The sequence below is a fragment of the Triticum urartu genome, chromosome 6A (assembly GCF_056163025.1).
Source record: "Triticum urartu cultivar PI428250 chromosome 6A, HENAU_Tu73, whole genome shotgun sequence".
NCBI lineage: Eukaryota > Viridiplantae > Streptophyta > Magnoliopsida > Poales > Poaceae > Triticum > Triticum urartu.
Window position 1 is genome coordinate 487966304 of NC_141878.1, and position 22103 is coordinate 487988406.

The following is a 22103-nucleotide window of genomic DNA, read 5'->3' on the forward strand; positions in this document are numbered from 1 at the left end:
ATAATATGAACATATAATTTCAACTTCATGATTATTCAATTCATTCAACAATTTACTCATAGGATATAAGTGAAGCACAAGAGTAAAAGGCAAACTACATCAAAATGATATAAGTGAAGTTCAAACAAGTAGTTAAATAAATGGGTAGCCATTTGAGGACTCTCTCTTATTTAAAAACTTCCAGATCTAAGTATTTTATTAAAAAAACAAGCTAAACAAAACAAAATGACATTCCAAGAATAGCACACCTTATGTGGAGAAGCAAAAACTTAGGCTCAACCGATACTAACGGATAATTGTTGATGAAGAAAGGTGGGATGCCTACCGGGGCATCCCCAAGCTTAGATGCTTGAGACTTCTTGAAATATTATCTTGGGATTCCTTGGGCATCCCCAAGCTTGAGCTTTTGTGTCTCCTTAATTCCTTTATATCATGGTTTCCCTAAATCTTAAAAACTTCATCCACACAAAACTCAACAAGAACTCGTGAGATAAGTTAGTATAAATCAATGCAAAACCTTATCATTCTCTACTGTAGCAAATCACTAAAATTATTATTTAACATTGAATACTTAATGCCTCTGCATATTTAATAGTCCTACCCTCAAATAGAATCATTAAACAACCAAACATATGCAAACAATGCAAACATAACAACAATCTGTCAAAACAGTACAACCTATAAAGAATGCAAGAAGATTCATAATTCTATAACCCCAAAAATTCTAAAAAATTACCAAACTATAGAGAATGAGTTGCAACTTATTGTGTAAAAATTTCATGATTTTATCATGTTCTGACATTTTTTAACAATTCAGACAATGATAGGAAACTTTCTGTTTTCAAAACAGCAACATATAGACTTGCAAAAATAAGCATGGTAAAGGCTATCCTTGACATTTTTATTGAAATGAAAGACGCAAAACATTATTCTAAATAGAAGCAAGCAAATACGAATAAAATAAAATGACGCTCCTGTCGGGGAACGTTGCATGAAAATAAATGCTATGCACACGCAAGATCTATCCATGGAGATGCATAGCAATGATAGGGGAGAGTGTGTCTACGTACCCTCGTAGACCATAAGCGGAAGCGTTTGTTAATGTGGTTGATGTAGTCGAACTTCTTCGCGTTCCAACTGATCAAGTACCGAACGTACGACACCTTCGCGTTCAGCACACGTTCAGCTCGGTGACGTCCTCCGCCTTCTTGATCCAGCAAGACGGCGAGGCTGTGGATGAGTTCTGGTAGCACGACGGCGTGGTGACGGTGATGGTGAAGCTATCTCCGCAGGGCTTCTCCTAAGCACTACGAAAATATGGCCGAGGGTGCAAACAGTGGAGAGGGGCGCCGCACACGGCAAAGAAATTGTCGTAGTTGTGCTAGGCACCCCCTCCCACATATATATAGGTGGGGAGGGGGAGGAGCAGCCAGGAGGCGCCCCCAAGTAGGCCGAATCCTACTTGGGGTCTCTCCCAAGTGGCGCCCCCCTTTCCTTATTGGAGTGCGGGAGGAAGGAAGGAGGAGATGGCGCCCCCTCCCGTTTCCTTTCTCTCCTGAGGAGGGAATGGCACGAGAGGACACCCCCTCCCGTTTCCTTCTCCTAGGGCCGGTCGGCCATGTAGAGGGGCGCACCTGTCCCCTAGTCGGCAGGTCTGTCCCCCCCTTTGGCCCATTAGGCCCATACACTTACGGAGGGTGTCCGGGAAGCCCTTCTGGTGACCCGATGACTACCCGATGCACTCCGAAACTCTTGCGGTGTCCGAATACCATCGTCCTATATATCAATCTTTACCTCTCCATTTAGAGATTCCTTGTCATGTCCATGACATCATATGGGACTCCGAACAACAGTCGGTCATTGTCATGGAATTTTCATGGTAGATGTCCTAGTGAAAGGACTTAGTCATAGGGCCATCGCAACTAGGAAGCTTAAAGGGGTTAATCGGGACAAAGGACATGAGAGGTTTTATACTAGTTTGGCCCCTTACGATGAAGGTAAAAGCCTACGTCTAGTTGTGTTGATATTGCTGGGGTTTCGATCACCAAGAGGCTTAACTCACCGGCTTGGTTATCGATCTCTCGTTTCTTGCCCTAAGCCGCCACTGGGTCGTCCCCTTATATACACGGGTTGACGCCTGGTGGCCTACAGAGTCCCGGCCGGCTCATAATCGTGTCCGGCTCGGTGACTTCCTTTACATGCCTTTCTTTACAAGTCTTTCCTTACATACGGCGGTTTGTAATATTGGGCCTTAAGCCGCCTCTAGGCCCTTGGGCCTTCTATAAGATTTAATAAACTATCATCTTAATGTTTACTGGGCTTCTTGCGTAACCCGCCATTGGGGCTGACCCGACCCCTCCTGGGTGGGAAATAACTGATAGCTATATCCCAAACATTAGGCCCCAGGTTGACTTTGAACTTTGTTCTTTATCAATCTTCAACACTTAGACAAAATCCATCTTCTTATCCTCGCAGAAGTTTTTGTAACCCGCCATGATGTCATCTCTTGAAAACGCAAAAACTTTTATGATGTCATCTCCCAACGGATCTTCATCTTTAATGTCTTCCGAGAATCGATGCGTCTGTGTAGTTGGATAACCATTATTCGGCTCCCCCTCGATTTTCGCGCCCTTCTGTTCACATTTTTCCTTATAAATAGGCACACCTCGGCCTTCCTCATTCTTCTCTCTCTCCATCTTCTTCCTCTCGCAAACCCTCCTGCTGCTCGAGCCTCACCGCCATCGCACTTCTCCTCTGTCTCCGTCGACCTTGGCCGCTGCATCAACCTGAATCAGTCCAGAGAAACGGCGATGACCTCCACAGAAGATCTGTGGTTGTAAGTGTTCTCCTTTTCACTTCTCAGATCCGCATTAGGGTTTCCAGACTTCTTCGTGTTCTTCATAGCTCATCGCGGTTCTTCGTAGTTCTTCCACCGCATGCCTCTTCTTAATCCAAAAAGATATATACGCTTGTGCGGTAGTGTTTTTGTGCCTACTCTTGATGCCCATAGATCCCTTTCTCTGGTTCAAAAGATCTCATTTAGAACTCACAGATTCATCTGCGCTGAACTTTTTAGGTCTAGAATTTTTCCCATTTTGAATAGCCATTTGATCTAGAATAATACCAAGCAGTTAGGAAACTTGTTTGTCTCAACACTTAACTGATTTTGCTTTTCTCAAATATCTGTAGTCATTGCGGCTTACTGTGCCGGCTTACTTTTCCTTATATGACATTAGCCCTTAGCTAAGCCGCCATTACTTCCCTGCATTATCATCATTTAACTATTAATTTCACCATGGAATTGAACCGGCATGTTGCCTTTCTTTTCAGTTCGTTTTTGAGCATCATGCCGTCCAAAGCACCAACCATCTACAACTGGGTTCCCTCAACTGTAACTGAGGAATGTTTGAAGGAGTTCTTCACCATAGGATTTTTGCCAGCGAAAACCGTCATGTCTTACCGTGCTCCTGACCCGGAGGAAGAACGGCCCAATCCAAGAGACGGTGAAGTGATTGTTTTTACTGACCATATGAACCGTGGCTTTTCACCACCCGGCTTAAAGTTCTTCAGAGATGTCCTTCACTTTTTCAAACTCCACCCTCAAGATATCGGGCCCAACTCCATATCTAACATCTGCAATTTCCAAGTGCTCTGTGAGGTGTACCTTCGGGAAGAGCCGACCGTGGAGCTGTTTAGAGAATACTTTTATCTGAACCGGCAGAATAGTGCACCAACGGCCTTAGCTTGGAGCTTGGAGGCATCTCAATTCAGCGTCGGCAGGGCGTTGTCATCCCCCTCATAGTCTTACCGAGTCATCCCAAAGACTGGAACCAGACTTGGTTCTACTGTCAAGACATTTCACCAGCAAATGAGAAGCCACTGCCGGGTTATCGCGCCGAGCGTCTTGACTCCAAATTCGCGCTCCCTGACAAGCTTACGGCTGCCGAACGTAGGAAGCTGATCCCATCCATAAAAAGGATTAATGCCTTATTAGGCAACGGCTTGACTGGAGTTGACATGACCCGCTGCTGGATCTCATGGCGGGTTATTCCTATGATCCGTCGATCAAAATTGATGTACGAGTATGGTGGAGGCCCAGACGACTCTCTTCGTCACAGCCCCGTTCAATTAACGGAAGCAAGTATTGTTTCAATGTCAACCCTTCTGGTGAACGGGAAGTACGAATACTGTAGTATCGTCGGGTTAAACCCTTTCTGCAAGCTTAACCCGGCGCCAGAAGTAAGGAGACTCTGATCTCTCTCCTTTGTATTTTTCTCAGCCGTATTATTTAACACTTGCCTAACCTTTCATTTTGTTTTTACCTGTTTGCAGGCCAAATCTGACTTCTGGAAGGTGAAATATGACCATGAAGCTGCCAAGAAAGCAAGAGTTGCTGCCATAACCGCCAAGAAAACGACCCGGAGGGCCAAAAAGAAGAAGAGGAGCACTGTTGAAGACATGATGAAACTCGACGAAACTTCTGAGTCGGAGGTAGCCCTTGACTCCCTTGGCCGATTCTTTAATAATCTTATTAACACTGATCATTACCAGGACGACACGGGGGCCAGTCAGGCCTTGGAAGAAGAGGTAACTATTTCCTCTGACTCAGCACATTTGCCAAGATAGAAACTTCGAGTCGTAACCCGGAAAGTAAGGTTTTCACACCCTTTGGCTTATCTGGACCCTCACTTTCTTTTGAAAAAGCAGCAACATGAGAGCCGCCGTCAAGCTCAGACCGAAGACGAACCGGCTGTTGCTCTTCAACAAACTCCCCAAAAGCGCCGGAATGAGGTTTACTTCTTTTGTCTTTAACTTTGTTTAATGGATCTTTTCCTTTGCATTACTTTAACTTTATTTTATCTTTTCAGGAGGTGACTCGCTCTTCTGCCGACTCATCGTAGACCCAATTTCCGGCCTTCAAGACTGCCCCTGGGTAATAAAAAACCCTCCTTTTTTCTGGGTTGTTCAAATTGTATCTTTGTACTGACGGTCCTGCAATATTTCTCTTAGTGGCCAAGCTAAGTCCAAGAAGGCAAAGGCAGCTAAACCAGCAGAAGACCCATGAATCCTTGCATCTGACCCGGCCAGGCCACCTTCTCCTCCATTAACTGACGCTCCAGAAGATCCGCCTCTCGATGCAGAAGCAAATCCTCCTGAGCCGTCGTTTGATGAGACCACCGTGAATCCTTCCGCAACTGGACCATCAAGCTCAGCCAACCCGCCATCACCGTCTGCATAAGACATTTTGACCACCGGGAGCCGTTTTATTGAACTGGGGAATCCAACTGTGCTGGCTCGCCACACGGCAAAACAAGAGGCATTGGAGAAGCAGAAAGTGCGCTTTGACGTTGCCAATTATGATCATCTAAATGCCAATGATATTTTATCCGGCTATCTCAGCCATGTGCACTCCAGTCGTGACTCCGAGATCGAAATGGTCAAACAGTTGCAGCTGAAATACGAGGTATGTTCTTACGGCTTATCTATATTCCGCCAGCCCCCAAGTCTTCAGATTATGAGAGAACTGGAATGATCTGTAGACTTTATAGTATAGGCCAAGACTTTTGCCTTTGAAACTTTTCTTGAGTGCAATAAAATAGAACAAAGCTTCACCTTTAGTCCCCAAGGGCCGGTTCATTTTGATCATAGATGAACCGGTACTTTAAATTGTCTTGTACCGTATTCAAAGAACTTCATAATCCAGCTTAACCTTGAGAAACTTGCTGAATAGCATACATTAGCCCCCAAGTGCCAAGTGTTGTTCTTTGGAGTCATACTTGGGACTTAAAGTATGTCTTTAGAGTCATAAGAAATTGTTTTGGCATACATTAGCCCCCAAGTGTCAAGTGGTTTTTTTGTAAAGTACTTGAGACTTGAATCTTGATGTTTGAACCTCTGAGCGAAATCTTGACTCATCTGAGTACGTTTTCTTGCAGAATGCCTTATCTGAATTGAACTCGCAATTGACTGATGCGAAGACTCGGCTAGCAGGTCAGGAAGCAGAAATCAAGTCTGCTAACTCCAAATTGCAAATAAGTCTTTTTGAGATGGAAAATTTAAAGACCAGCTTTGCTTCCAAGAAGAAAACCTGGGCAGAGGAAAAAACGCTTGTAACGCAACGCGCCGAGAAGGCCGAAGCAGCCCTTGAAGAGGTTTCAACAGAACTGAATGGTTTAAAGGGCCTGTTGGAAATATGCCCTAGAGGCAATAATAAATTAGTTATTATTATTATATTTCATTGTTCATGATAATCATTTATTATCCATGATAGAATTGTATTGATAGGAAACTCAGATACATGTGTGGATACATAGACAACACCATGTCCCTAGTAAGCCTCCAGTTGACTAGCTCGTTGATCAATAGATGGTTACAGTTTCCTGACCATGGACATTGGATGTCGTTGATAACGGGATCACATCATTAGGAGAATGATGTGATGGACTAGACCCAATCCTAAGCCTAGCACAAGATCGTGTAGTTCGTATGCTAAAGCTTTTCTAATGTCAAGTATCATTTCCTTAGACCATGAGATTGTGCAACTCCCGGATACCGTAGGAGTGCTTTGGGTGTGCCAAACGTCACAACGTAACTGGGTGGCTATAAAGGTACACTACAGGTATCTCCAAAAGTTTCTGTTGGGTTGGCACAAATCGAGACTTGGATTTGTCACTCCGTGTAAACGGAGAGGTATCTCTGGGCCCACTCGGTAGGACATCATCATAATGTGCACAATGTGATCAAGGAGTTGATCACAGGATGATGTGTTATGGAACGAGTAAAGAGACTTGCCAGTAACGAGATTGAACAAGGTACCGGGATACTGACGATCGAATGTCGGGCAAGTATCATACCGCTAGACAAAGGGAATTATATACGGGATTAATTAAGTCCTTGACATTGTGGTTCATCCGATGAGATCATCGTGGAGCATGTGGGAGCCAACATCGGTATCCAGATCCCGCTGTTGGTTATTGACCGGAGAGTTGTCTCGGCCATGTCTGCATGACTCACGAACCCGTAGGGTCTACACACTTAAGGTTCGATGACGCTAGGGTTATAGGGAAAGTATGTACACAGTTACCGAATGTCGTTCGGAGTCCCGGATGAGATCCCGGACATCATGAGGAGTTCCGGAATGGTCCAGAGGTAAAGATTAATATATAGGAAGTATGGTTTTGGCCACCGGAAGTGTTCCGGGCATCACCGGTAGTGTACCGGGACCACCGGAGGGGTCCGGGGGTCCACCAGGTGGGGCCACCAGCCCCAGAGGCCTAAATGGGCCAATAGTGGGAAGGGACCAGCCCCTAAGTGGGCTGGGGCGCCTCCCCACCAAGGCCCATGCGCCTAAGGGGAAGAGGGGGCAAACCCTAAGGGCAGATGGGCCCTAAGGCCCATGCCTGGTGCGCCTCCCTCTCCCCCTCCACTTGGCCGCCACCCTAGATGGGACTGGGGCTGCCGCCACTCCTAGGGTGGAAACCCTAGGTGGGGGCGCAGCCCTCCCTCTCCCCCTATATATAGTGGAGGCAAAGGGGCAGCCCAACACATGAAGTTCCTCCCCTGTTGGCGCAGCCCTACCCCTCTCCCTCCTCGTCTCTCGTAGTGCTTGGCGAAGCCCTGCTGGAGTCCCGCACTCCTCCACCACCACCACGCCATTGTGCTGCTGCTGGATGGAGTCTTCCCCAACCTCTCCTTCTCCCCTTGCTGGATCAAGGCATAGGAGACGTCACCGGGCTGTACGTGTGTTGAACGCGGAGGTGCCGTCCATTCGGCACTAGGATCATCGGTGATTTGGATCACGACGAGTACGACTCCATCAACCCCGTTCACTTGAACGCTTCCGCTTAGCGATCTACAAGGGTATGTAGATGCACTCTCCTTCCCCTCGTTGCTAGATTACTCCATAGATTGATCTTGGTGATGCGTAGAAAATTTTAAATTTCTGCTACGATCCCCAACAGGGCCGGGTGTCTCAAGTGGTGGCCGCCATCTTTGGTAAGCCGTCTATCTTCAATCCTGTGTACTTTTTTGCTGATCCGGAATATAAGCCGCCAGCTGACTTTGTTTATAAAATATGTGCAGGCCCACGAAGCAAGAATCTGAGCCAAGATCATGTGATTAAACTGAAGGCAGTGTATAATTTAGCAGAGCAACTGTATATTGGCGCACAACGGGCGCTTGCTGCCATCTCTCCTGCCAATCAAGGACCTAACCAGCTCAGCGATGTTTTAAAGAAGCTGTCAATTTTGCCCGCCAGGTTCCAAGAGGTTAAGCGCTCCTGTGTGAGAGCCGGAGCTTTGACTGCCATGAGCCGCTCCAAGGCTTGGCTGCCAGATCTAGACCCGGCTGATGTAGCCAGAGGGTACCCCACGGTAAAGGAAGACGAGTCACTGTTTGAACAGGACGACTTCATTTCTTGCGTGAGGGAGGTGCGACCTCAGGCGACTATTCTTGGAGATGAAACCAACATCGACAAGTACCAGCCGGGTTTTGATGTTGAAAATAAGAAGATGGCAACTCCCTCGTACAAGGTGACAGATTTAATCCCGCCTATTCGCGAAAATACATTTGCCCCGAAAGTTGACCCGGCCGGCCTGATTGATGAAGAAGCAGAATTTGTCGCCGTGAATGGTTTTGACTGGTCAAAACCTAGCTTCCAGTTATCAGAGGGCGGTGATCCGGCGAGGGAGTAGCAATAACCATCTTCATGGGCTTTAAAAGCCTTGTAATAGTTTAGCTGTGAAAACACTGCATGCTTTGCTTATGCCATCGCGCATAAAACACTTGTATGTGATTATGTGTTTCCTGTTGTCAATATATGCATCATATTTATGGTTATCCCTGTAATACTTTAGCTCTGTCCCTGTAAATACAAGAGAAAAAACCTATCTTGGCGGCTTAGTACCAAACGGGTTACAACACCCGGCTTGTAGCCAATATGAAAACAGAAACAGATATAAAAAGAGAACAAGGCTGAAACTAACCCGTTGCAGCAGGCAAGTGCATATAAACAACAACCATACTTGTACCTTTGATTCTTAGACCACCGGTTTAAATAATCCAGGTGATGAAGTTGATAACTCAATCTTTTTGAGAAGTCAATGCTTCTGAATACTTAATGATCATCATATCTTAGCGGCTTTGTTGTCCAATAGTCCAGCCGGCGAAGAAGATCATGCTAATTATTTGTGAAATTAAGACAACAAAAACTAAAAAGCAAATAACAGGTAATAAGTACGACTTAACTTTGTATTTGGGGGTTTCTGATTCGAATACGATCAGTAAACCGGACCAAAGGGGTTAAGCTAAGGTTCGAATACGACCATATAGCCCCTAGTGGCTTTGGCGTTGCGCCGATCAAGAGGGTACCGATAGCTATGTTCTCTTTGGTTCGAATACGACCTATGTTTGAACAGGAAGCCCCCAAATGACCTTGAGAGGTTTTTAACGACCCTGATTCGAATACGATCCAAGTCGGACCCAAAAGGGGTTAAGCTATGATTCGGATACGATCAAGAAGCCCCCTAGTGAGTTTAGCCTTGAGCCGATCAAGAGGGTTACAACAGCTATGTTCTCTTTGGTTCGAATATGACCTATCTTTGAACAGGAAGCCCCCAAGTGACCATGAGAGTTGCAGCTAGATTCGGATACGATCATAAGCCGGACCAAAAAAGGTTAAACTTGATTCAAATATGATCAGCTCCTTAATGGTCATTTGAAAATAAGAAATAACAAAGATGTATAATCTTTTGAAAAAGGAAAGAGACTGATGGTCCTGCTTTATTACTTATCATGGTATATACCATGTTAAAGTATGTACATGATGAGAGCCGATGGCTCAGGTGTAGTATGGCCGAAGTTGAGCAATGTTCCACGGCCGGTGGGTCTCTTCCTCCGACTTACATGAGTCTTTGTGCTCTCGAACGTCAATGAGGTAATATGACCCGTTGTTTAAGTTCTTGCTGACCACAAAAGGTCCTTCCCAACGTGGGGATAACTTGTGTGCATCTGACAGATCCTGGATGAGCCGGAGCACTAGGTCACCTTCCTGAAAAGTCCTGGACTTAACCCGGTGGCTGTGATAACGGCGCGGGTCCTGTTGATAAATTGCTGATCGAGCTGCTGCTAAGTCTCTTTCCTCATCTAACAAGTCAAGTGCATCCTGTCTGGCTTGTTCATTATTATCTTCAACATAAGCCGCCACATGGGGCGAGTCATGATGGATGTCACTAGGCAACACTGCTTCTGCTCCATAAACCATGAAGAAAGGTGTGTAACCTGTGGACCTGTTAGGTGTGGTGTTGATACTCCACATCACCGAGGGTAATTCCTCTACCCAACAACCCGGCGTTCGCTGCAAGGGAACCATAAGACGGGGTTTGAGACCTTTTAAAATTTCCTGATTCGCTCCCTCAGCTTGACCGTTGGACTAAGGATGAGCTACAGAAGAAACATCAAGCCGGATATGCTCACGTTGACAAAACCCATAGCCCCTTGGGACAGATTAGTGCCATTGTCAGTGATAATGCTGTGTGGAAAACCAAAATGGAAGATCACCTTTTTCATGAACTGAACCGTCGTGGCCGCATCACACCTACTCACCGGCTAAGGTCCCACCATGTCAAGCCCCCAGACCGCAAATGGCCAAGTGATTGGAATCATCCGGAGTTCTTGAGCCGGCACATGTGCTCGTCGTGCGAACTTTTGACATCCATCACACCTGCTGACCAGATCCTCCGCATCAGCGTGAGCTGTCAACCAGTGAAAACCATGACAAAAAGCCTTGGCCACCAGAGATTTTGACCCGGCGTGATGACCACAATCGCCTTCATGGATCTCACGAAGAATTTCTTGGCCTTCTTCAGGGGAAACACACCGCTGAAATGCTCCAGAGATGTTGCGATGGTATAATTCTCCATCAGAAATCATCATTGACTTAGACCACCGGGTTATCTGTCGAGCCAGGGTCTCATCCGCTGGCAACTCGCCCCGAGTCATGTAAGCCAAGAACGGCACTGTCCAATCTGGGATGACATGAAGAGCCGCCACCAACTATGCCTCCGGGTCAGGAACGACTAGATCTTCTTCTGTGGGCAACTTAACAGACGGGTTATGCAAGACATCCAAAAAAGTGTTAGGTGGCACTGCCTTACGCTAGGACCCCAACCGTCTTAGAGCATCGGCCGCTTCGTTCTTCCTACGGTCAATATGCTCCACCTAATATCATTTGAAATGTCCTGCAGCCGCATCAACTTCATGGCGATAAGCCGCCATGAGAGGATCTTTGGAATCCCACTTGCCTGATACCTATTGAGCCACTAAGTCCGAGTCGCCAAGACACCTGGCCCGGCTCAGGCTCATCTCTTTGGCCACTCGAAGACCATGGAGCAAGGCTTCATACTCTGCTGCATTGTTAGTGCAAGGAAACATCAGCCGTAACACATAACAGAATTTGTCACCTCGAGGGAGGTTAAAACAACTCCAGCCCCCGAGCCTTCCAACTGTCTGGACCCATCAAAATGAATAGTCCAATATGTGTTGTGTGGTTTCTTTTCTGGCATCTGCATTTCTGTCCAGACATTGATAAAATCAACCAGTGCTTGAGACTTGATCGCAGTACGTGGCACATACTTCAATCCATGGGACCCAAGCTCAATGGCCCACTTGGTGACTCGTCCAGTGGCTTATATGTTTTGAATAATGTCTCCCAAGGGAGCAGAGCTAACCACAGTGATTGGGTGACCCTGAAAATAATGTTTAAGCTTCCGGCTCGCCATGAACACCCCATACACTAGCTTCTGCCAATGTGGATAGCGTTGTTTGGATTCAATTAATACCTCACTGACGTAGTAAAACGGCCGTTGAACCGGATGTTCCTTGCCAACCTCCTTGCGCTCCACCACAATTGCCACACTAACAGCTCGTGAATTGGTGGCTACGTATAACAACAGCGGCTCTTTCTCAATTGGAGCAGCAAGGACCGGCGGCTCAGCAAGCTGTGTCTTAAGATCTTCAAAAGCAGAGTTTGCAGCATCGCTCCAAACAAAATCATCTGTTTTCTACATCATCTGATACAAAGGCACTGCCTTCTCCCCTAGCCGGCTTATGAACCGGCTCAAAGCAGCAACACGACCCGCCAGCTGTTGAACGTCATTGATGCATGTTGGTTTGGCCAGGGATGTAATTGCCTTGATTTTCTCCGGGTTAGCTTCAATACCTCGGTTGGACACCAAAAAACCCAAGAGCTTGCCAGCCGGGACTCCAAAAACACACTTAGCCGGGTTAAGCATCATTTTGTAGACCCGGAGATTATCGAAGGTCTCTTTCAGATCTACGACCAAGGTTTCCTCTTTCCTGGATTTTACCACTATATCATCCACATAAGCATGAACATTACGCCCAATCTGATCATGAAGACAATTCTGCACACACCGTTGGTAAGTCGCATGGGCACTCTTAAGCCCAAAATGCATAGACACATAGCAGAAAGCTCCAAAAGGAGTGATAAAAGCCGTCTTCTCCTGATCTTTGACTGCCATCTTGATCTGATGATAACCTGAATAAGCATCCAAGAAACTCAAACGTGCGCAACCCGCCGTAGCATCGATGATCTGATCAATACGGGGAGGGCAAAAGGGTCAGCCGGACAAGCCTTGTTTAGATCGGTGTAGTCCACACACATACACCAGGTGCCGTTCTTTTTGAGTACAAGCACCGGGTTGGCTAACCACTCTGGGTGAAAGACTTCTACAATGAACCCGGCCGCCAAGAGCCGGGCCACTTCTTCTCCAATGGCCTTGCGCCTTTCTTCATTGAGCCGTCGGAGAAACTGTCTAACGGGTTTAAACTTTGGATCAATATTGAGAGTGTGCTCAGCGAGTTCCCTCGGGACACCCGGCATGTCAGAAGGTTTCCATGAAAAGATGTCCCGGTTCTCACGGACGAACTCGATGAGCGCACTTTCCTATTTTGGATCCAAGTTCGCACTGATGATGAACTGCTTGGATGAGTCGCCAGGCACAAAGTCAACCATCTTGGTGTCATCAGCTGATTTGAACTTCAACACCGGCTCATGCTCTGTTGTTGGTTTCTTTAACGACGTCATGTCTGCCGGGTCAACGTGATCCTTGTAAAACTTTAACTCCTCTGTTGCACAAAGAGACTCAGCATAGGCAGCATCACCTTCTTCACACTCCAAAGCTATTTTTTGGCTCCCATGTACTATAATGGTGCCCTTATAACCCGGCATCTTGAGCTGCAAATATACATAACATGGCCGAGCCATGAACTTGGCATAAGCCGGCCGTCCAAACAGAGCATGATATGGGCTTTTGATCTTAACCACCTCAAAGGTTAATTTTTTTGCTCTGGAGTCATACTCATCTCCAAAGGCTACTTCCAATTCAATCTTACCAACTGGGTATGCCGACTTGCCAGGTACCACACCGTGAAAAACAGTGTTGGACTGTTTAAGACTCCTATCAGTCAACCCCATCCGGCAGAACGTCTCATAGTAGAGGATGTTGATGCTGCTGCCTCCATCCATGAGTACCTTAGTGAATTTATATCCACCAACCTAAGGTGCCACTACCAATGCCAAGTGACCCGGATTATCATCCCGGGGTGGGTGATCCTCTCTGCTCCACATAATAGGCTGCTCTGACCAACGTAAGTAACGTGGAATCGCCGGCTCAACGGCATTGACAGCCCTCTTGTGAAGCTTCTGGTCCCTCTTACATAAACTAGTGGTGAACACATGGTATTGCCCACTATTCAGCTGTTTTGGGTTGCTCTGATATCCGGACTGTTGCTGCTGATTACCTTGGCCAGGTTGTGGATTATATCCTCCTTGGTTACCAGGATGGCCCTGACCGTGAAATCCTCCTCCACCTGAGCCGGCACCTGGGCCATGGAAACCACCTCCACCTGAACCGCCACCTGGACCGTGACCTCCATCAAACATGTTTGAATTTTTAAACGCCTTCATGATTGTACAATCTTTCCACAGGTGGGTGGCTGGCTTCTCCCGGGTGTCGTGCCTTAGACAAGGCTCATTCAATAGTTGCTCAAGGGTGGGACCTGACCCGCCCGACCAAGGGGGTTTCCTGCCCTTGCGTCATTGATTTCCGCCATGCGCATTGGTGTTAGCGACAAACTCATCAGCCTTACATTTATTACCTCCTTGATTTGTCGGGTTATGCTGGTGATCCTTGCCGTTGCCGTTCTTCTTTCCCTTTGCTGTTTTTTCAGACACCGGGTCTTTGGTACTATCAGAATCAACATACTTGACGAGAGCCGCCATCAACTGGCCCATGTCATTGCAGTCACGCTTGAGCCGTCCCAACTTCTGCTTCACAGGTTCAAAACGGCATTTTTTCTCCGACATCAAGACTTCTGAGCCGGCATCCATCTTATCAGACGAATGTATTATCTCCTTGAACCGGCGCACCCAATGGGTTGTAGACTCACCGTCCTCTTGCTTACAATTAGTCAGGTCCACAATCGACATAGGATGCTTACACGTGTCTTTGAAGTTCTAGATGAACCGGGCCTTCAACTCCGCCCATGAGCCGATGGAATTGGGTGGCAACCCCTTCAACCAAGTACGAGCTGTTCCATCCAACATCATAGTGAAATACTTGGCCATCGTCGCGTCGCTGACCTCCAAAAACTCCATAGCCATCTCATAACTCTCAATCCAAGCCCTAGGCCATAAGTCGGCCGTGTAATTAGGCACCTTACGAGGCCCCTTGAAGTCTTTTGGCAAACGCTCATTACGTATGGCTGGCACCAGGCAAGGGACACCTCCGGTTCTTGTGGTCACCCCTGCCTCAACTGAGGTTGCTGGGTAAGCCGGAAAGGTCTGATGAGCCGCCTGCTCTGCTGCCAGTTGAACCGCTCGCTCCGCCTCTTACCGGATCCTCTCCTGATTCGCCAAGTTAACGGCTTCAGACCGCACCGGCTCATACCTGTGCGGCCGGTTGCGGCGTTGAGCATTGCTTGACATGTCAGCTGACTCCATATGCCTACTGTAGCTTGGGCTCTGGCTTGGGCGAGGAGTTGAATGGATCCTGTCTCGACTGTAGGAGTATGCATCTTGCTGTGCCAGAGCTGTTTGAAGAAGTTCTCTCACCCTTCGTGTTTCGATCGCTGTCGGAGAGTCACCTTCCACTGGGAGAGCCACCAAACGGGCCAAAGCTACAATGAGGTTCTCCAGGGGATTGGAGAACTGACCCAGCGGTGTTGGCACATAAAGAGGCGGAGCGGTGTGTATACGAGGTGGTTCCATGGTGCGTGGCTGAGCTGGTGCTCTAGGCGTCGTGATCCGATTTGCCTCCGGCGGGTTACTTGCCCCGGCCCTGGGTGTATGAAAAAGGTTCCTAGGATCGAGTGTCAGAGGTAGACGTGACTGAGTTTTCTGGTGCCTTCTCCTTATGACCTCGTTCGACGCATTCAGGTACACCGAGAGCCGGAAAGTCTCCGCCTGAAGCTGCTGAGCACATGTGTCCAAAGTTGCCCACTCCACGGCCATCCTGACCTCCTCTGCTGCTATGTTTTCCTTGGCTTGTACCATCTCCTCACGTACACGTGCAACCTCTGCATCATGCTGAGCTTGATTCGCCGGTTCTACCACGGCAGTTAATAGGGTCATCAATTTATCCATGAGGTCCATCAGAATCTGAGCCGGGGGGCACGCGGGGTCTCCTGACCCGGCTGCAGCCGACCCGGTGGCTGTTGCTGCTGCCGCTGCTGTGGAGTTCTGTCCGGTTTGTGTTCCTGCCATGAAGACTCCGGCCCAATTTGGTGGCTCAAGGGGGTCCGGAATACTGCTACAATCGGAACAACCCCCGAGCATGCCATCCTGCAGCTGATACAAAGACTACGTCTCACCTGTTGATGATGTAGTGTCAGAACAGATGGTCGCTTCAGCGCCTTCCCCCGATCCTTCAGAGTATTCACCGCCGTGGACGCATCCTACGAAAGCATGCTTCACGACAGATTGAACATAGGTGGTCCTCGCCCGCTGAGCCGTCTCGATGAGGTTGGTGTGGATGTCCGGCTCAGGGCCTGACTCGCCGATCCGGCCGATGAAAACGTGAATTCCGTCAAAGGGGACCCGGTACCCGTACTCAATTGAGCCGGCCTCGGGGCCCCAGCCTTCGTCGTCGATGTAGAGCTTGCTGCGACGACTCTTGGTCATCCTGCCCACAGCGTATCCCTTGAGCCCTTCGAAGTTGCCCTTCAAGAACTCAAATCCATCGTGCGCTGGCCCCATGGTGGGCGCCAACTATTGTGGAATTGTCATGGCAGATGTCCTAGCGAAAGGACTTAATCGTAGGGCCATCGCAACTAGGAAGCTTAAAGGAGTTAATCGGGACAAAGGACACGAGAGGTTTTATACTAGTTCGGCCCCTTACGATGAAGGTAAAAGCCTACGTCTAGTTGTGTTGGTATTGCTGGGGTTTCGATCACCAAGAGGCTTAACTCGCCGGCTTGGTTATCGATCTCTCGTTTCTTGCCCTAAGCCGCCACCGGGTCATCCCCTTATATACACGGGTCGACGCCTGGTGGCCTACAGAGTCCCGGCCGGCTCATAATCGTGTCCGGCTCAGTGACTTCCTTTACATGCCTTTCTTTACAAGTCTTTCCTTACATACGGCAGCCTCTAGGCCCTTAGGCCTTCTATAAGATTTAATAAACTATCATCTTAATGTTTACTGGGCTTCTTCTGTAACCCGCCATTGGGGCTAACCCGGCCCCTCCTGGGCGGGTCATAACTGATAGCTATATCCCCAATAGTCATCAAATGATATAACTCATATAACACTATATCATTAACGAACGTTAAGTGTGCGGACCCTATGGGTTCAAGAACTACGTAAACATGACCGAGACACCTCTCCGGTTGATAACCAATAGCGGAACCTGGATGCCCATATTGGCTCTTACATATTCTACGAAGATCTCTATCGGTCGAACCTTATGACAACATACGTAATTCCCTTTGTTAATCGGTATGTTACTTGCCCGAGATCCGATCGTCGGTATCTTCATACCTAGTTCAATCTCATTACCGGCAAGTCTCTTTACTCATTCTGTAATACATCATTTTGTAACTAACTTATTAGTTACTATGCTTGCAAGGCTTCTTATGATGTGTATTACTGAGAGGGCCCAGAGATACCTCTCTGATACTCGGAGTTACAAATCCTAATCTCGATCGATGCCAACTCAACAAACACCTTTGTAGATACGTGTAAAGCATCTTTATGATCACCCAGTTACGTTGTGACGTTTAATAGCACACAAGGTATTCATGCGGTATCCAGGAGTTGCATAATCTCATAGTCGAAGGAATATGTATTTGACATTAAGAAAGCAGTAGCAATAAACTGAAATGATCAATATGCTAAGCTAACAAATGGGTCGTGTCCATCATATCATTCTCCAAATGGGTCCCGTTATCAAATGACAAAACACATATCTATGGTTAGGAAACCTTAACCATCTTTGATTAAGGAGCTAGTCTAGTAGAGGCTTACTAGGGACACGGTATTTGTTTATGTATTCACACATATATTTAAGTTTCCGATCTATACAATTCTAGCATGAATAATAAACCTTTATCATGAATAAGGAAATATAAAATAACAACTAAATTATTGCCTCTAGGGCATATTTCCTTCAGTCTCCCACTTGCACTAGAGTCAATAATCTAGATTACATTGTTATGAATCTAACACCCATGGAGTCTTGGTGCTGATCATGTTTTGCTCGCAGAAGAGGCTTAGTCAACGGGTTTGTGATGCGGCTTGAAGCTACGGCGATATTTCCCCAAAGAGGAAGGGATGATGCAGCACAATGACAGTAGGTATTCCCCTCAGTGATGAAACCAAGGTTATCGATCCAGTAGGAGAACCAAGCAACACTATGTAAACAACACCTGCACACAAATAACAAACACTCGCAAACCAACGTGTAAAAGGGGTTGTCAATCCCTTTCGGGTTGCGGCACCAGAAATTGGCAAACGGACGTGTGAGAGTAGTAAATATTGATAGATTGAACGCCAAATAAAATAAATTGCAGCAAGGTATTTTTGTATTTTTGGTTTAATAGATCTGAAAATAAAAGGCAAATAAAATAGATCGCAAAGACAAATAATATGAGAAAGAGAACCGGGGGCCGTAGATTTCACTAGTGGCTTCTCTCGAGAAAAATAGCAAACGGTGGGTAAACAAATTACTGTTGGGAAATTGATAGAACTTCAAATAATCATGATGATATCCAGTCAATGATCATTATATAGGAATCACGTCCAAGATTAGTAGACCGACTCCTGCCTGCATCTACTACTATTACTCCACACATCGATCGCTATCCAGCATGCATCTAGTGTATTAAGTTCATGGAGAAACAGAGTAATGCAATAAGAACGATGACATGATGCAGACAAGATCTATTTATGTAGAAGTAGACCCCATCGTTTCATCCTTAGTAGCAACGATACATACGTGTCGGTTCCCCTTCTGTCACTGGGATCAAGCACCGTAAGATCGAACCCACTACTAAGCACCTCTTCCCATTGCAAGATAAATAGATCAAGTTGGCCAAACAAAACCCAAATATCAGAGAAGAAATACAAGGTTATAAGCAATCATGCATAAAAGAGATCAAAGAAACTCAAATAACTTTCACGAATAAAAAGATAGATTTGATCATAAACTCAAAGTTCATTCGATCCCAACAAACACACCGCAGAAAGAGTTACATCATATGGATCTCCAAGAGACCATCGTATTGAGAATCAAACAAGAGAGAGGAAGCCATCTAGCTACTAACTACGGACCCGGAGGTCTACAAAGAACTCCTCACGCATCATCGGAGAGGCACCAATGGAAGTGGTGAACCCCTCCATGATGGTGTTAGATTGGATCTGGTGGTTATGGACTCTACGCGGCTGGAATTGATTTTCATCGACTCCCGTAGGGTTTCTCTGACTCTGTATTATTTCCAATAAACAATATGTCATCCACATATAATATTAGAAATCCTACAGAGCTCCCACTCACTTTCTTGTAAATATAGGCTTCACCGTAAGTCTGTATAAAACCATATGCTTTGATCACCTCCACAAAGCGTATATTCCAACTCCGAGATGCTTGCACCAGTCCGTAGATGGCTCGCTGGAGCTTGCACACTTTGTTAGCACCTTTAGGATCGACAAAACCTTCTGGGTGCATCATATACAACTCTTTTCTAATAAATCCATTAAGGAATGCAGTTTTGACGTCCATTTGCCAGATTTCATTATTATAAAATGCAGCAATTGCTAACATGATTCGGACTGACTTAAGCGTCGCTATGGGTGAGAAAGTCTCATCGTAGTCAATCCTTGAACTTGTTGAAAACCTTTCGCAACAAGTCGAGCTTTGTAGATAGTAACATTACCAGCAATGTCAGTCTTATTCTTGAAGATCCATTTTTCTCAGTGGCTTGCCGATCATCGGGTAAGTCCACCAAAGTCCACACTTTGTTCTCATACATGGATCCTATCTCAGATTTCATGGCCTCAAGCCATTTATCTGAATCTGGGCTCATCATAGCTTTTTCACAGTTCGTAGGTTTGCCATGGTCTAATAACATGACTTCCAGGACAGGATTACCGTACCACTCTAGTGCGGAACATGCTCTGTTCAACCTATGAGGTCCAGTAGTAACTTGATCTGAAGTTTCATGCTCATCATCATTAGCTTCCTATCTAGTTGGTGTAGGCATCACGGGAAAGGATTTCTCTAATGTGCTACTTTCCAATGCGAGAGAAGGTACAATTACCTCATCAAGTTCTACTTCCCTCCCACTCACTTATTTTGAGAGAAACTCCTTCTCTAGAATGGTTCCATTCTTGGCAACAAAAATCTTGCCTTCGGATCTATGGTAGAAGGTGTACACAATTGTTTCCTTAGGGTATCCTATGAAGATGCACTTCTCCGATTTGGGTTCGAGCTTATCAGGCTGAAGCCTTTTGACATAAGTGTCGCAACCCCAAACTTTAAGAAACGACAACTTAGGTTTCTTGCCAAACCATAGTTCATACGGTGGTGTCTCAACGGATTTAGACGGTGCCCTATTTAACGTGAATGTGGTTGTCTCTAATGCATAACCCCAAATCGATAGTGGTAAATCGGTAAGAGACATCATAGAATGCACCATATCTAATGAAGTACGGTTACGACATTCGGACACACCATTACGCTATGGTGTTCCAAGTGGCATGAGTTGTGAAACAATTCGACATTGTTTTAAATGAGGCCGAAACTCGTAACTCAAATATTCACCTCCGTGATCAGATCATAGAAACTTTATTATCTTGTTACGTTGATTCTCCACTTCACTCTGAAATTCTTTGAACTTTTCAAATGTTTCAGACTTGTGTTTCATCAAGTAGATATATCCATATATACCTACTCAAATCATCTATGAAGGTTAGAAAATAATGATACCCGCCGCGTGCCTCAACACTCATCGGACCACATACATCAGTATGTATTATTCCCAATAAGTCATTAGATCCCTCCATTGTTCCATAGAACGGAGTTTTAGTCATCTTGGCCATGAGGCATGGTTCGCAAGTATCAAGTGATTCCGAAAGTCCATCCGCATGGAGTTTCTTCATGCGCTTTATACCAATATGACCTAAACGACAGTGCCACAAATATGTTGCACTATCATTATTGACTTTGCATCTTTTGGTATCAATATTATGAATATGTGTATCACAACGATCGAGACTCAACAAGAATAGACCATTCATCAAGGGTGCATGACCATAAAAGATATTACTCATATAAATAGAACAACCATTATTCTCCTGATTTAAATGCATAACGTCTCACAATAAACAAGATCCAGATATAATGTTCATGCTCAATGATACGTCTCCAACGTATCTATAATTTTTGATTGTTCCATGGTATTATATTATCTGTTTTGGATGTTTATGGGCTTTATTATGCACTTTTATATTATTTTTGGGACTAACCTATTAACCCAGAGCCCAGTGCCAGTTTCTGTTTTTTACTTGTTTTAGAGTATCGCAGAAAAGGAAAATCAAACAGAGTCCAATTGACCTGAAACTTCACGGAACTTATTTTTGGACCAGAAGAAGCCCATGGAGTATCGGAGTTGGACCAGGAGAGTCCCGGGCTGCCCACGAGGGTGGGGGGCGCGCCCACCCCCTGCCTCATGGATAGCCCGGAGGTCCACCGACGTACTTCTTCCTCCCATATATACCCATATACCCTAAAACATCCAGGAGCACAATAGATCGGGAGTTCCGCCGCCAGAAGCCTCCATAGCCATCGAAAACCAATCTAGACCCGTTCAGGCACACTGCCGTAGGAGGAATCCCTCTCCGGTGGCCATCTTCATCATCCCGGCGCTCTCCACGATGAGGGTATGTACCAATAGCTATGTGCTTGATCTCTCTCTCTCTCGTGTTCTTGAGGTGGTACGATCTTGATGTATCGCGAGTGAGGGAGTCCTGGATTAGGGGGTGTTCGGATAGCCGGACTATACATTCAGCCGGACTCCTGGACTATGAAGATACAAGATTGAAGACTTCGTCCCTTGTCCGGATAGGACTTTCCTTGGCGTGGAAGGCAAGCTTGGCGATGCGGATATTCAAGATCTCCTACCATTGTAACCGACTCTATGTAACCCTAACCCTATCCGGTGTCTATATAAACCGGAGGGTTGTAGTCCGTAGGACAGAATCAACTCCATACACAACAATCATACCATATGCTAGCTTCTAGGGTTTAGCCTCCTTAATCTCATGGTAGATCTACTCTTGTACTACCCATATCATCAATATTATTCAAGCAGGAGTAGGGGATAAACTCCATCGAGAGGGCCCGAACCTAGGTAAAACAAAGTGTCCCCAGCCTCCTGTTACCATCCGGCCTAGACGCACAGTTCGGGACCCCCTACCCGAGATCCGCCGGTTTGGACACCGACATTGGTGCTTTCATTGAGAGTTCCTCTGTGTCGTCGCCTTTAGGCCCGATGGCTCCTTCGATCTTCAACAACGATGCGGTCCAGT